Source organism: Psammomys obesus, unplaced genomic scaffold (genome assembly GCF_907164565.1).
Source record: "Psammomys obesus unplaced genomic scaffold, mPsaObe1.curated_primary_1811, whole genome shotgun sequence".
Lineage (NCBI taxonomy): Eukaryota > Metazoa > Chordata > Mammalia > Rodentia > Muridae > Psammomys > Psammomys obesus.
The window spans coordinates 82,724-91,862 of NW_026590435.1; the positions used below are offsets into that span (position 1 = coordinate 82,724).

The 9,139-nt window shown below is 40.5% G+C and overlaps 1 pseudogene; it reads left to right on the forward strand.

Moving 5' to 3' along the window:
* The window catches only part of LOC129676843 (cytochrome P450 3A1-like), a 24,566-nt pseudogene that overhangs the window by 1,727 nt on the left and 13,700 nt on the right, over positions 1–9,139 (forward strand).

A 9,139-nucleotide genomic window follows, 5' to 3' on the forward strand; every position in this document is an offset into this window, starting at 1 on the left:
TGTGTGTGTGTGTGTGTGTGAGAGAGAGAGAGAGATTTTTTTATACTGTGTGCATCTTAATCCTAGGGACTAAGGTTATCAGGCTTGGTGTCAAGTGCTTCTCATTTGGAGCCATCTCTCTGGACTTATTGTCAGTTTATTGAGCCTCAGATTTACAGTAGGTGAAGTATTTAGGCTTAGATTTTTCAACAAACCTACTTTATTTAAGGTTCTTCAACACTTCTGCCTCTCTTCCACCCACTGACCAGAGGTAAGGCAGAAAAGAAGGTTATTAGTAATAAGGGGTTGTAGACTTTTTGGAAGTATTTCCTTGGAGCAAGTCCACTCTTCATTGTCCTGAACCCAGCAGTCCAGTCCAAAGGCCAACACCAAACTACAATACAGATCAACATGATTCAGAAGATCAGAACAAGTCAGTGAGAGCTTTAAGCCTCAGTTGGATTTCCCCAGAAAGTTCTCTGGAATGTCTCTCTCTGGGAAGTCAAGTGTTGAAGAAAGAAGACCAGCGAAGTGATGTAGATCCGAAGAAGATTATCTCACTCTCAGTGGGCTTTTATATCTCCTTTCCTCAGAGTCCACACACAGGTGTTTTCATCTGGACAAAGTCATGCCCCTTGGATGAGACAGCTTGCAGCAAGGCATCACATGCCCTCTCACAAAACAGCTTTTAGCAAAACATCACATGACACATCTGAATTTTCAAAAAACCCTGAAACTTCTACATCAGAAGTGCTGAGATCTCCAACTCATTCAGTCTTGATATTCAGGACATGATATTATGATTTTGTGAACAATCAAAGAAGAGTTTTTTTTCTTATCCAGTGTAGAGTCTGAGAATGCACTGTTGCACTTATTTGGAAAAAATCTTGAAGGGGTTTCCAACTTCTAGGACACTGTTTAAAATCTCCTCTTTGTACCAGGGCTTTTGTTCAACATTTTTTTTCTTTTGGTTGAATATTTCGGAATCATCCACTTATCACAGGCCCATATACACACTTTTGGGGGACTTTTTATATACTGGAGTTTTCTGCATAGTCATTGAACCTCTGAAGTTATTTCTATGGTTTTTAGCCCCAGCATGGCATGCTTGGGATCTTCTTGAGAACCAGAGTAACTAGAGTATTTTGCTTCACTCTTTTTCTTTAGCAGTTGGTATCCTGGTTAACGATTGCTTCATTTAGTAAGAAGATTTTTTTTGTGTGTATCTATATTTAGCTGTGTGCAGGTTTGTGCATGTGAATGTGATGCCTACAGAGGACAGAAGAAGGTGCTGGATTCCCTGGAGCCAGGGATGAATGTGAGATGCTGGAGATGAGTGCTGGGAACATGGACCCTCTGCAGTGCTCCTAACAGCTGAGCCACATCTCCAGCTTCCAATGACAAAATTTTAGTTTCTGTTTTGTTTTTGCAGTGCTGAAACTGATATCCAGGATCTTATGCATGGTAGGCAAAGTGCTCTGCCAGTGAAATATAACTACAGCTGCTTCTCTATCTTTAAAGGCAGAATCCCAGGCATGAGTCTGATTGTGAGTATCTGAGACAGGATGATGGTTGTCAATCACGTCAGATACTTAACTATAAAGGGAAATCTTTTTCTTCTGTTTCTTTTGAAGATTTGTTAAAGGCAAAACCCCTAGGAAAAGGATGATTAAACAAAATTACTAGGAAATTGAGCAATGAAAATGTAGACTGTTTTAATTTTATTTTTATTAATTACAGTTTATTTTGGTATTACTTTGTATACCAGCAGTAGCCCCCTCCCTCATTTCCTTCCAATCCCACCCTTCCTTCCTCTTCTTCTCCTATGCCTCTCCTCCAGTCAAATGATAGGGGAGGTCCTCCTCCCCTTCCATCTGAACCTAGTCTATCAGGTCTCATCATGATTGGCCATATTGTCTTCTTCTGTGGCCTGGTAAGGCTACTTCTCCCTCAGGTGGAGGTGATCAAAGAGCCAGACCATGAGTTCATGTCAGAGACAGTCCCTGTTCTTATTATTGGGTAATCCTCTTAGACACTGAGCTGCCATGGGATACATCTGTGCATGGGTTCTAGGTTATCGCTATGCATGGTCCTTGTTTGGAGTATCAGTCTCACAAAAGACCCTTGTGCCCAGATATTTTGGTTCTGTTGCACTTTTTATGGAGCTCTTGTTCCCTCCAGGTCTTTCTACCCCACCCCTTCTTTTGTAAGATTCCCTGCACTCTGAAAAACGTTTGCCTATGAGTCTCAGCATATGTTTTGATACATGCTGGGTGGAGTCTTTCAGAGGCCCTCTGTGGTAGGCTTCTGTCCTGTTCCCTGTTTTCTCCTCTTCCAAAGCCTGTCCCGTTTGCCTTTCTGAATGAAGATTGAGGACCCAGGGTCCTTCTTCTTGATTAGCTTCCTTAGGTGTACAGATTTTAGTATGATTATCCTATATTATATCTTTAATATCCTCTTATAAGTGAATATACACCATGTGGACTTTAATTTTAGGTGGATCATTCGTGACTAACCTGCTTTGAAACCAGCACCTCAGAGAGACATTCCTAAGCTCACATCAAGAGGGCAAGTGACAAAGCATGTGTTGCTTTTGGCTCAGATTTCTTTTTAAGGTTCTATGCTTAACTTGAACATTCTTTAAACAATTTTATCATCATTATTATTTTCATCATCATCACCATCAATTGCCTGTCCATATGTGTGTTGTATCTTGTGTCTGTGTACACAAGATTATGTATATGAGTGTGCATGCAGAGGTCATAGAAAGATGTCCTGCTCTATCACTCTGAGTTTTCACACTGAGACATCTTGCTGGTGATCCTTCAAACATCTCTGAAGAAGAATGTTTCTCTGTCAGAGACAATAAACCTGATTTCATGGGATTTGAGGGTTTTGTGCTCTTGCTGCACAAGAGTCACTGCATACAGGACAATAATGATTTCATGCTATTTGTCTTTCCAGGGTATATGGAAATATGATGTGGAATGCTATATAAAGTATGGAAAAATATGGGGGTGAGTGTTCTGGAAAGTTCCATCAAGTCAACTCTTTTTAGGAGAAGGCACCCTACTAGTGCAAGCACAGTGACAGCCTGAAGAGTAGCAATGGACCTCTCTGTTATGAAGATGATTTCACATGTCATTAAGTGCCACTGTTCATAGGTCTAACTAATTAACTTAAGAACTTTGTACACTGGCTTTTTGACAGGCTTTGGTATTTTATCCAGCAACCTAATCTCATGTTTTTTCTCTTCTGAAACTTCTTCTTCATTGCATGAAATGGATTGAGTGCTCTAACAAATGTGTAATACCATCTCTTTGCCACACCCACTCACTTCTTTTTAGAAGTCCACACTTCTTCACATCATTGTTGACTTTAACATATCCTTTGTAAGCAGGAATGGGATGACACAGCTAAGGCCTTGGTAAATGGTTTATGCTTAGCATTAAAAAAAATTCTGCATAGGTAGAGACTTTGTCATGATTGTTTATATTTTATTTCAAGCCAAGGGGAATATGTGCCATAGGGCACATATGGAGGCCAGATGACAACCGTTGAAGTTAGTTCTGTACCATCAGGTGATTGAACTCAATCCATCAGTGCTTTATACCTGTTATCCAATCTCATCATCCCCAGCTAAGATTTTTATGATTGTACATCATTGTGTCCTGTTGAATTAAACTGACTTTGGAGAGACAATCTATTTAAAAACCACATCTTTTTCCCTCAGATCTCTGGCATATAATGGTTCTTTCTGTAAAGTGGACAAGCCAGTAGCAGCAACTTTTTTCTGTCATTGATGCTGGAAGTTTAGTGAGAACCTTGGAGAAAGTGTCATTACACTATTCCACACAACCATGTGGGAAGAGGCTCTGGCTCTTCCTGCCTCTTCATCTCTTCTTATTCATTCTTAGGAACCACAGGCCTGAACATAGGGCTCTGCTGAGTTGATATAGCCCATAAAGACCATATCATTCAATGTAAACTGCAGGCATTGCTGTCTGTCCAATGGCCCCATATGAATTTCTCATTGCAATTTATTGCTTGTTGGCAATTGATAGTGATTTTTCAAGTTTTCATATCAATGAAAACTTAACTATCTATCTATCCATGTATTTGTTAAACAGGTTCTGTTTTGGGCTGGTCAGGTGCTATGCATTCAAATTCTGATCTCAATGCCTTGAGACCAGGTTACTGCCCTGCCACAGGCATTGTTATAAAGTTGAACTATCTCCTATAACCATGTGATGTGAAGGGATGTTTCCCAATTATCTATGACTGGCCAATTAAAATTCCTATACCTGGGTAGGGCAGAAGGTGGTAGGTGAGGCTAAGGTTCTTGGGCTTTGAGCACAGAAGGATCTTGGGTAGAAAGACATGTACTGAAAGAGGGAAAGAAAGAAGGCAGAGAGCCATCATGGCTTAGCATGAGAGAAGCACATGCTGGCATGGAAGAAATGATACAGATGAGAGAATATGCAAGAATTTATGAAATTATGGATGGGAGGTAGCCTGGGATGGGGCTTGAAAGAAAAGGTAATTTAGAAAGTAACTATCTGTTTTGTCCCAGGTAACATAAGGATATTCTAAAATCTGTCAGTTGTCTGTGTCTTAACTGATTGTGACACTGTAATAATTATAGGGCTAATAATAGACATTATTAGACCATACCCTTAAATTAGTCACAACAAGGGTCTCTTTATGTTGCCCTAGCTATCCTGGAATTCACTATGTAGATCAGGCTGACCTGGAAATCTGAAAACAGATTCTGCCTTCCAAGTGCTGGGATTAGAGACATGTGCCACCATGCCTGGCCCTAATATTGTTTTTATATCAAATCTTTGGCTTACTTTAAAAACTAGTTTTGTGTGTCTGTGTACACACCAGTGAATTTAATTGGACTTACAGAATCATGAGTGAGCGAGGTGTTATTTACATGACCATGAACAACTCACCAGCAGTTCATCACTGAAGAAGATATCTTGCTCTCCCAGCAACTATTTTCTTTTTTTAATTTAATTTTTGTTTTTTATATTAATTAAGGTTTATTCATTTTGTAACCCAGCTTTAACCCCCACCCTCATTTGCTCCTAATCCCACCCTTCCTCCCTCATCTCCTTTCATGCCCATCTCCAAGTCCACTGATAGGACATGTCCTACTCCCCTTCCATCTGACTCTAGCCTATAAGGTTTCATCATGACTGGCTGCAATGTCTTCCTCTGTGGAGTGGTAAGGCTACTACCCCCTCATGGGCAGGTGATCAAAGCTCCAGCCAGTGGGTTCATGTCAGAGACAGTTCCTGTTCTTCTTACTAGGGAAACCACTTGGGTACTGTGCAGCCATGAGCTACATCTGTGCAACAGTTGTAGGTTACCTCCATGCATGGCCTTGTTTGCAGTATCAGTCTCAGAAAAGACCTCTGGGCCCAGATTTCTTGGTTGTGTTGCTCTCCTTGCGGAGCTCCTGTCCCATCCAGATCCTTCTAATTCCCCCTTCTTTCATAAGTTTCCTTGCACTCTGCCCAAAGTTTGGATATGAGACTCAGCATCTGCTTTGATACTTACTGTGTAGAGTCTTTCAGAGGCCCTCTGTGGTAGGCTACTGTCTTGTTTTCTCCCTCTTCTGATGTCTTTATGGTTTGTCTTTCTGGGAGAGGGCACTCCTTCTTGCTTAGCTTCTTTAGGAGTGCAGATTTTAGTATGTTTATCCTGTATTATACGTTTAATTATCCACTTATAAGTGATGTGTGTCTTTCTGCTTCTGGGATGCCTCACTTAAGATTATCTTTTCTAGATCCCACCATTTGTCTGCAGATTTCATGATTTCCCTGCTTTTAATTGCTGAGTACTATTCCATTTTGTCAATGTGCCATAATTTCTGTATCCAGTCCTCAGTTGAGGGTCATCTGAGTTGTTTCCAGTTTCTGACTATTACGAATAAAGGTGCTATGAACATGGTTGAGCAAATGTCCTTGTGTACTTGAGAGTCTTTTGGATATATGCCTAGGAGTGGTATAGCTGGATCTTGAGGAAGCATGATTCTTAATTGTCGGAGAAAGCACCAGACTGATTTCCAAAGTGGTTGGAACAGTTTACATTTCAACCAGCAATGGAGGAGTGGTCCCCTTTCTCCACATCCTCTCCATCATGTATTGTCACTTGAGTTTTTGATCTTAGCCATTCTGATGGGTGTGAGATGGAATCTCAGAGTCATTTTGATTTGCATTTCCTGATGGCTAATGAGGTTGAGCATTTCTTTAAGTGTTTCTCTGCCACTCCATATTCCTCTATTGAGTATTCTATTTAGCTCTGTACCCCATTTTTAATTGGATTACTTGATTTGTTGCTTTTTAACTTCTTGAGTTCTTTATATATTCTGGATATTAGTCCTCTGTCAGATATAGGGTTGATGAAGATCCTTTCCCAGTTTGTAGGCTGCCGTTTTGTTCTGATGACAGTGTCTTTTGCTTTACAGAAGCTTTTCAGTTTCATGAGGTCAACTATTTTCTCTTTTTGATTTTTTTATTATATTGATTTATTTTTCAGAGACAAGCATGTGTTCTGTGGCACACATGTAAGGTCAGACTGCAAATTGTGGCAGTCAGTTCCTTCATTCCACCATGTAGATCCCAGGTACTGAACTGATATCATCAGGTGCTTTTACCGTTAGGCCATTTTGCTTTCACTCTCCAGGAACTAGCTATGTGTAAATCATCAGGTAGGGTCAGGACCTTAAATTTCCTGCTGGAATGCTTGAAAATCATGCAAAGGCTTTGGGGAGTAATCCCAGCTTCAGTGAGTTCAACAGTACAGAAGTCAGCATTTGGCTGCATTCTTCTCTTCCTGGCTCTCATATTCTTTCTGCCCTGTCTTCAAAATATTATCTGAGCCTTGAAGAAGCTAATATAAATGCTTCAATAAATTCTTTTATTTATTTATTTTTAATTAATTAATTTCTTCTTTTTAAATCCCAGTTGTAGCCTCTCCTTCCTTCCTTCCAGTACCACTCTTACTCCTTTCCCCTTGCCATTTTTCTCCACTATTCATCAGTAAAGGAGTGCCCACCCACACACATCAAGTTTCATAATAACTGAGCACATCCTCTTCCCCTGTGGCCTGTTGAGGCAGCCACACCAAACAGAAGTGATCAAAAAGCAAGCAACACAGTCCATATCAAAGACAGCCTTTGCTCCCCTTACTAGGTAACCCACATGAGGTATTGGTTTCATTTATGTAGGGTTCCTAGGTCCAGTCCATGCATGGTCCTTGGTTGGTGCTTCAGTCTCTGCAAGACCCCCTGGGGCCTGTTTAGTTTGTTCTGTTGGTCATCTTGTGGAGCTCCTCTCTCCTTCAGACACTTCTAATCTCCTCCCTCCTTTCACTTTTCCACAAGACTCCCTATGCTTTATTCAGTGTTTGGCTGTGAGTCTCAGAATCTGTTTTGATCTGCTTCTGGGATGATTATGGAGTCCAGAGGCATATGGTCTTCCAGAGCTGTAGTTACAGGTGGTTGTGAGCCAACCAACATGGTATTAAGAACCAAACTCAGGTCCTCTGCAAAGACTGTAAGTGTTCTTAACTGTGCAGCCATCTCTCCAGCCTCTTGCAATCTTTTATGTATGCAAAAAAAAATCACACATTCACATCTACCTTTAACAAATTCCCACCACTTATTGCTAGTTATGAATTTCAGAACTGTTTTGTCTTTAAGCAAAACTGTGTCTTGAATGACGTTACCTATCATTTTAAAAAGACTTCACTGACTCGGAGGTCAGACTGTCCATGTTGCCCTGGGAACTCCTGTGACAGTGCATTGTATGATCAAAGTGAGGGTCATGCTACAGTAGAATCAAAGTCTGGGTGTGGCTCTCACTTCAGAGTCTGAATTGGGTTAATCATCTGTTTTCCTCACACAGGCTGTTTGATGGTCAAATCCCTACATTTGTCATCACAGACACAGAGATGATCTGGAATGTGCTAGTGAAGGAATACTATTCTACCTTGAAAGAAAAATTCTCACCTTCATATGGAACAACAAGAAACCCAGAATTGCTAAAACAATTCTATACAGTAAAAGATCTTCAGGAGGTATCTCCATCTCTGATCTCAGGCTGTACTATAGAGCAACAATACTAAAAACTGCATGGTACTGGCATAGAAATGGACTGGTGGATCAATGGAATCAAATAGAAGACCCTGACAAATGGTGCTGGTCTAACTGAATGTCTACATGTACAAAAATGCAAATAGATCCATACTTCTCACCCTGCACAAAACTAAAGTCCAAGTGGATCAAAGACCTCAACATAAAAGCAGACACACTAAACCACTTAGAAGAAAAAGTGGGGAAGAGCCTTGAACTCATTGGCACAGGAGACAACTTCCTGAACAGAACACCAATAGCACAGGCTCTAAGAACAACAATCAATAAATGGAACCTCATGAAACTGAAAAGCTTCTGTAAAGCAAAGGACACTGTCCTCAGAACAAAACGACAGCCTACAGATTGAGAAGGGAACTTCACCAACCCTATATCTGACAGAGGAGTAATATCCAGTATATATAAAGAATTAAAGAAGGTAAACAGCAGCAAATCAAGTAATCCAATTAAAAAAGGGAGTACAGAGCTAAACAGAGAATTTTCAATAGAGGAATATTGAATGGCAGAGAAACACTTAAAGAAAAGCTAAACTTCAATAGCTATCAGGGAAATGCAAATCAAAACGACCCTAAGATTTCACCTTACACCCATCAGAATGGCTAAGATCAAAAACTCAAGAGACAACACATGCTGGAGAGGTTGTGGAGAAAGGGGAACCCTCCTCCACTGCTGGTGGGAATGTAAACTTGTACAACCATTCTCTAAAGCAATCTGGCGCTTTCTCAGACACTTAGGAATAGCGCTTCCTCAAGATCCAGCTATACCACTATTAGGCATATACCCAAAAGAGGCTCAAGTACACAATAAGGTCATTTGTTCAACCATGTTTGTAGCAGCCTTATTTGTAATAGCCAGAAACTGGAAACAGCCCAGATGCCCCTCAGTGGAGAAATGGATGCACAAATTGTGTTATATCTACACAATGAAATATTACTCAGCAATAAAAAACAAGGAAATCATGAAATTTGCAGGTAAATGGTGGGATCTGGAAAAGAT